Source organism: Melanostigma gelatinosum (genome assembly GCF_949748355.1).
Source record: "Melanostigma gelatinosum genome assembly, chromosome: 11".
Taxonomy (NCBI): Eukaryota; Metazoa; Chordata; class Actinopteri; order Perciformes; family Zoarcidae; genus Melanostigma; species Melanostigma gelatinosum.
The window spans coordinates 24,537,513-24,545,751 of NC_136644.1; positions in this window are offsets into that span (position 1 = coordinate 24,537,513).

Sequence of the window (8,239 nt, forward strand, 5' to 3'; positions counted from 1 at the left end):
TTGCATTTACGGAAAGGGTGCTTAGAATTGGTCGGTGGTTTCCTGGTGGATTCTACTAAACCACTAAATTGTACCAATCCAGGAAACACCAGAGGATAGGCTCATAAAAGAAAACACGTGGAAATGTTTGTTGATGTGTTTGTTATCTATGTTGCGAATCAAAGGTTGAGGCAGAAGATCCAGATGCGTTGGTGAATGGACAGATCAAATACTCGATCGACTTTGGGAATCAAAACGACTACTTCTCCATCGATGAAAACACCGGAGCAATCACTCTGACCACAAAGATTCCAGTGGAACCGCATCAAACCTTGGAGTTCTTGTTGTTCATTACAGCCAGAGATGGTAGATGTGAACAGTATTTGTTTCTTATTTTACTCTACCAGTCACAGTGATAACATTGTATCAATATATGACGGTACATTTCTTCTCCATTAGGAGGAGTAGTGTCGCGCTCTGCCTCAGCGCAGGTGCAGATATTCGCTGTTGGAGACACAAAACCACAGTTCACTCAGCGCGCCTACAGCGGCACCATAGAAGAAGAGAGAGACCCAGGAACAGTGATCCTCAAGGTGAGGTTGACTTTCACCAGAATATCAAGGAGCATCTCATCCACCTCCTTTCCCACTAATATCCAAGACAAGCAGACAGGGTAACTCCGAAGCATATCAGTTGATGCATAGGGATGTTTAACTTTGTTGTTTCTTTTTTTAATGTATTTATTCAGGTTGACTTTCTTGCATTAGCTGCTGAAGTTCCTGTGACTCTCCGAGTTGTTACAGAAGCTGACAAGTTCACCATCTCCGACAACGGTGACTTCTCCACGAAAGTGAAGCTCGACTACGACGAGGCCCCACACAACTACTCTGTGGCCATCTCCATCTCCGACGGGGTCATCAGTGACAATGCAGTCGTGGAGGTTCAGGTCACTGACGTCAATGACAACGGTCCTGTTTTTACCTCCGGTTCTGTCACGAAATCAGTCCCTGAGGACGCAGAGGTAGGATCCAATGTTACTGCTGTTCCAGCTACAGACAAAGACAGCAACTTCAACAAGGAGATCAGATACTCTCTGAGAGGAGGAGAGGGCAGGTTCTCTGTTGACCCTGTGTCTGGGATGGTGAGTGTGGCCGGTGCACTCGATAGGGAGACGACGGCAGAGTACAACCTGCTGGTGCTGGCTGAAGATCAGGGTCGTCCTTCCAGGTCGGCCACAGCCTCCCTGCTGGTCCAAGTGTCCGACATCAACGATAACGTCCCCGAGTTCTCAAAGGCCGAGTATCAGCATGAAGTCTTAGAGACGCAGTCAGCGGGTACAAGCTTGCTCACCGTATCGGCTGTGGACCCCGATGAAGAAGCCAACGGGAGAATAACTTACAGTATTCTCCAGCAAAGTCCCTCCTCAGACCCTCCTGTTTTTGAGTTGGACTCTTCCAGCGGGACTCTGCGGCTGGTCCAGCCTCTGGACTACAGCGAGGTTAAGGTGTACAGTCTCACGGTTCAGGCCTCTGATGGGGGAACTCCCTCTCTGGTTGGGAACTGCTCTGTGGTGGTGACGGTGAAGGACGTGAACAACAACCCGCCTGAGTTCGGTAAGGAGGTCTACAACGTGGCCGTCTCTGAGAACCTGGCCAGCGGTGCGTCCATCCTCACCCTGGAGGTCACAGACAGGGATGAGGTGAGTTGAATCTCCTGAATGATGTGGTACTTAGCTCTTTAAGATCAGATATTATGTTGTGTGTAGTTGTTTTCTCGGGTGTACTGTGTAACAGCAAACTGTACTTCCTTATAATCAGTGCAGTTGTAAAACATTTTACGACCAGCTCTGTTGTTTATTAACTGTAGCTGCTGAGTCAACATTTGAATGGAGTAAAAAAAAAAAAACAGCCCAACTTGCTCTCAGGCTGCACGATGCTCAGACGTTATTGTTTCATGAATATAAAATGTGATGAAGTGGTTAATCTGCATCTTCTTTTGGTTCTGTGTCATCACACATGAAGTGATTCATACTGATTTGCAGATGATGGCGTCGGCGGGTCTTTACTTTTACTGCTGAAAGGTTTTTTTTGGGGAGTTTTTCCTGTTCAGATCCAGGGTCCCGGGACAGAGGATGTCGAATGCTGTGCCGATTATCAGGCCTCTGAGGCAACCTTTTGTCATTCATCTGATCACACTGTATGTTACGTCAGATAAGTGATGATTTAAATCTGACCATAAAGTCATCAGAGCTTTTTAACACACCTTCGATCTCCGTCTTCAGGGTGGATTCTCCGGCGGTTACTTCCGCTACACCAGCGACACCTTTGACATCAGCGACCAAGGTTTGGTCTCACTGAGGAACAACGTCACCCTGGACAGAGAGACGCAGGACAGCTACGTACTGCAGGTACAAACCTTTCACCATTACGTTTTCCATCGCCTGGTTTTTGCCTGTTTTTAGAAATGGTGTGTGTAGAACTACAGTTATTTTTGTTTTATAAATTTCACGCAATTTAAATTTGTAAAACATTTCAAGTGAAAGATGAAAATGTCTGAAACTGCTTGTGAACACACACACACACACACACACACACACACACACGTATATAATGAGGTGGTAGCCGAATACAAATCTTTTCAAATATTAGGCTTTAAAATGGTTTCTTTACGTGTGAGTCGTATTTTGTCTTTGCATTTTGAGGTTTTCTAACGGTTTTTTGAGCTAAAGACCGTGTTGTTTTATCAAAGAAACATAACTCCAAACAGAGATCACGGCAGAGTTCACGCTGCTCTCTGCGTCTGTCTTCAGGTGGTGGCGGTGGATCAAGTCACTGGCGGTCTGAGCTCCACAGCCCGGCTCGGCGTCACCGTCCTGGACTACAACGACAACGCTCCGCAGTTCCCGACGATCCCCGAGCCGCTCCGGATCCCCGAGGGCGACTACTCGGAGGTCACTCCAGGAGACATCGTCACCATCGTGCCCACGGACGCCGACCTCGGCCCCAACGGGGAGGTGACCCTCTCCCTCCTCCCCCCTCACCCGCTCTTCAGATTCAGAGAGGTGAGGCCGCGTGACAGGATCGTGGAGGTGTGAAATGTGAAAGTATTTGCTCTGAGATGATGCGTTGTGTTGCAGGACGGGACGTTGCTGGCTGTCGGCTCTCTGGATCGGGAGAGCAGAGAAACGTACGAGCTGTTTGTGAAGGCCTCAGACAAAGGCAGCCCGCAGCGAGAGGTAAGAGACCCCGCAGAGACCCTGTAGAGACCCCGCAGAGACCCCGCAGAGACCCTGCAGAGACCCCGTAGAGACCCCGCAGAGACCCCGTAGAGACCCTGCAGAGACCCCGCAGAGACCCCGTAGAGACCCCGCAGAGACCCCGCAGAGACCCCGCAGAGTCCCTGTAGAGACCCTGTAGAGACCCCGTAGAGACCCCGCAGAGACCCCGTAGAGACCCCGCAGAGACCCTGTAGAGACCCCGCAGAGACCCCGCAGAGACCCCGCAGAGACCCCGCAGAGACCCCGCAGAGACCCCGCAGAGACCCCGTAGAGACCCCGCAGAGACCCCACAGAGACCCCGTAGAGACCCTGCAGAGACCCTGCAGAGACCCCGTAGAGACCCCGCAGAGACCCTGCAGAGACCCCGCAGAGACCCCGTAGAGACCCCGTAGAGACCCCGCAGAGACGCCGTAGAGACCCCGCAGAGACCCCGCAGAGACCCCGTAGAGACCCCGCAGAGTCCCTGTAGAGACCCTGTAGAGACCCCGTAGAGACCCCGCAGAGACCCCGTAGAGACCCCGCAGAGACCCTGTAGAGACCCCGCAGAGACCCCGCAGAGACCCCGCAGAGACCCCGCAGAGACCCCGCAGAGACCCCGCAGAGACCCCGCAGAGACCCCGTAGAGACCCCGCAGAGACCCCGTAGAGACCCCGCAGAGACCCCACAGAGACCCCGTAGAGACCCTGCAGAGACCCTGCAGAGACCCCGTAGAGACCCCGCAGAGACCCTGCAGAGACCCCGCAGAGACCCCGTAGAGACCCCGTAGAGACCCCGCAGAGACGCCGTAGAGACCCTGTAGAGACCCTGCAGAGACCCCGCAGGCAATATAAAGGTTAACCAACATCATAAAGGAACCAAAGAAGAGGATCAATGTATAGAAATTGAAATTGTAATTAATTATAAAACATATATATATATAATAAAATACGACGAATGATACAATGTACGCCTCCTTCACTGAACAAGTTCTTTGTCAAACTGACTCCTGTGCACCAGAACATCACCAGCGTCAGAGTGAGCCTCATCGACGTCAATGACAACAGACCCGAGTTCAGCTCCAGCAGCTACGTCAGCAGCATCCTCCTGAAAGACGCCAAGGAAGGGAAGCTGCTGCTGACGCTGTCCGCCGCCGACGGAGACGCCGGCAACAACTCGCTCATCACCTACAGGTCAGCAACCGGCTGTCACTTCACTCACACCGTGTTCTCCAGACAGACGGTCCGTGTTTAAAAGTGTTTAAAAACATCACACGAGTCCTTTTTAAACTCGGGTCTCTAGTGATGAATCCTGCTGAATTCAAAAGGAGTGTATTGCGCACTTTCATTTTAAAAGTACTGCTATATGAACAAAAGGGCAATAGCATTTGGTTCACGAGATGGGTAGCATGTTTTATACTTAATGTGAATATAATTCACTTTGTTGGCATCTTATTCTGAAAACCGGATGTTTGTCTGAAGAAACCGGATGTTGTCTCACGTTAATCTTTCCGCTAACTTTCAAAGTCCTTCGCTCGCTCCCGATCTGCGCCGTTTAAATGAGTTTACCATGAATGTCAGCACATAGGTGCACTAGCATGTCTGACGATGTTTGCTGGCTTTTATCCCACTGCTCTTGTCATCCTCTTGTTGTTATGTCTATGTATTGTCTCTCGTCTTTCAAGAAAAATAAATAAAATAAATAAAAAATATTATAATAAATTTAAAAAATGCCTTAACGCGCGATAAAATAATTGTCTGCGTTAATTAATGAAGGCGTTAACGCGAAATTAACGCGTTAACTTGCCCAGCACTACAAAATAAACATAATTATCCTAATAATATTAATGAAAATACCTTTTTTTAAGTTATTTCCAAAATAAATTGCAAAGTGCTTTAAATACAATACAAATGCATAAACAGTAAATACAATATAATAGATACAAGATAGTAAACAGCAGTAAAATACATCCAAAGCAAGTCGAACGTAGGAAAGTGAGGTAAAAGAAGACGGTGGACCTCATGCAGCAACATGTTGGTGTTCTTCCCTCAGCTGACCTCATGCAGCAACATGTTGGTGTTCTTCCCTCAGCTGACCTCATGCAGCAACATGTTGCTGTTCTTCCCTCAGCTGACCTCATGCAGCAACATGTTGCTGTTCTTCCCTCAGCTGACCTCATGCAGCAACATGTTGCTGTTCTTCCCTCAGCTGACCTCATGCAGCAACATGTTGCTGTTCTTCCCTCAGCTGACCTCATGCAGCAACATGTTGGTGTTCTTCCCTCAGCTGACCTCATGCAGCAACATGTTGGTGTTCTTCCCTCAGCTGACCTCATGCAGCAACATGTTGCTGTTCTTCCCTCAGCTGACCTCATACAGCAACATGTTGGTGTTCTTCCCTCAGCTGACCTCATGCAGCAACATGTTGGTGTTCTTCCCTCAGCTGACCTCATGCAGCAACATGTTGGTGTTCTTCCCTCAGCTGACCTCATGCAGCAACATGTTGGTGTTCCTCCCTCAGCTGACCTCATGCAGCAACATGTTGCTGTTCTTCCCTCAGCTGACCTCATGGAGCAACATGTTGGTGTTCTTCCCTCAGCTGACCTCATGCAGCAACATGTTGCTGTTCTTCCCTCAGCTGACCTCATGCAGCAACATGTTGGTGTTCTTCCCTCAGCTGACCTCATGCAGCAACATGTTGGTGTTCTTCCCTCAGCTGACCTCATGCAGCAACATGTTGCTGTTCTTCCCTCAGCTGACCTCATGCAGCAACATGTTGGTGTTCTTCCCTCAGCTGACCTCATGCAGCAACATGTTGCTGTTCTTCCCTCAGCTGACCTCATGCAGCAACATGTTGGTGTTCTTCCCTCAGCTGACCTCATACAGCAACATGTTGGTGTTCTTCCCTCAGCTGACCTCATGCAGCAACATGTTGCTGTTCTTCCCTCAGCTGACCTCATGCAGCAACATGTTGGTGTTCTTCCCTCAGCTGACCTCATGCAGCAACATGTTGCTGTTCTTCCCTCAGCTGACCTCATGCAGCAACATGTTGGTGTTCTTCCCTCAGCTGACCTCATGCAGCAACATGTTGCTGTTCTTCCCTCAGCTGACCTCATGCAGCAACATGTTGCTGTTCTTCCCTCAGCTGACCTCATGCAGCAACATGTTGGTGTTCTTCCCTCAGCTGACCTCATGCAGCAACATGTTGCTGTTCTTCCCTCAGCTGACCTCATGCAGCAACATGTTGGTGTTCTTCCCTCAGCTGACCTCATACAGCAACATGTTGGTGTTCTTCCCTCAGCTGACCTCATGCAGCAACATGTTGCTGTTCTTCCCTCAGCTGACCTCATGCAGCAACATGTTGGTGTTCTTCCCTCAGCTGACCTCATGCAGCAACATGTTGCTGTTCTTCCCTCAGCTGACCTCATGCAGCAACATGTTGGTGTTCTTCCCTCAGCTGACCTCATGCAGCAACATGTTGCTGTTCTTCCCTCAGCTGACCTCATGCAGCAACATGTTGCTGTTCTTCCCTCAGCTGACCTCATGCAGCAACATGTTGGTGTTCTTCCCTCAGCTGACCTCATGCAGCAACATGTTGCTGTTCTTCCCTCAGCTGACCTCATGCAGCAACATGTTGGTGTTCTTCCCTCAGCTGACCTCATGCAGCAACATGTTGCTGTTCTTCCCTCAGCTGACCTCATGCAGCAACATGTTGGTGTTCTTCCCTCAGCTGACCTCATGCAGCAACATGTTGCTGTTCTTCCCTCAGCTGACCTCATGCAGCAACATGTTGCTGTTCTTCCCTCAGCTGACCTCATGCAGCAACATGTTGGTGTTCTTCCCTCAGCTGACCTCATGCAGCAACATGTTGCTGTTCTTCCCTCAGCTGACCTCATGCAGCAACATGTTGGTGTTCTTCCCTCAGCTGACCTCATGCAGCAACATGTTGCTGTTCTTCCCTCAGCTGACCTCATGCAGCAACATGTTGGTGTTCTTCCCTCAGCTGACCTCATGCAGCAACATGTTGCTGTTCTTCCCTCAGCTGACCTCATGCAGCAACATGTTGGTGTTCTTCCCTCAGCTGACCTCATGCAGCAACATGTTGCTGTTCTTCCCTCAGCTGACCTCATGCAGCAACATGTTGGTGTTCTTCCCTCAGCTGACCTCATGCAGCAACATGTTGCTGTTCTTCCCTCAGCTGACCTCATGCAGCAACATGTTGCTGTTCTTCCCTCAGCTGACCTCATACAGCAACATGTTGGTGTTCTTCCCTCAGCTTTCTGGTACTTGTGTCCGTACGGTGCTCGTGTGCCGCTGACTGCACACGACTCCTCGGACTCCTTCATCTTGCATTGTGCTGAAGTTGGGTTTTCTTGCTCTCTGCTGTTGCAGCTTCTCTGCAGGAAGTTCTCGGTATTTGGCCTTAAACAGCGAGACCGGGGCCGTGACGTTGACCTCCGACCTCACCAATCTCACACAGGACACCACACTGGTGCTGACAGCCCGGGCTGAAGACCACGGCCAGCCTCCTCTGAACTCCACAGGTATCTCACAGCATCTTGTAGTTTCACTCAACTAAGCCCCGCCCCCAGCTGTCAGGAGCGCCTCACAGGACCCTGACTGGTTGCTGGTCATGCCTGTATGTAATGTGTACTGTATGTGTGTGTTGCAGCTCGCGTCGTGGTGAATCTCAGGCTTGTCAGTCTGGGGGAGGGCGTGGCCTTCAGGAGCTCCTCCTACAAGTTCAGCGTACCTGAGAACAAGACAAAGGGGGCGTATGTGGGGATGGTCTCGGCCTTCTCAGGAAGTGACCTCTACGACGTCTCCTACGCACTGAACACACACATTGACCTGTTCGCCGTCAACGCCAGTGGAGCCGTGCGGACCAGAACACAGCTGGACAAAGAGGAGCAGGACTGGTACATCCTGGAGGTGGAGGCAGTGGACACAAGGACCCCCCCTACGTCAGCCGTCACAGTGGTATGACCTGTTCTTCAAACGATATCAT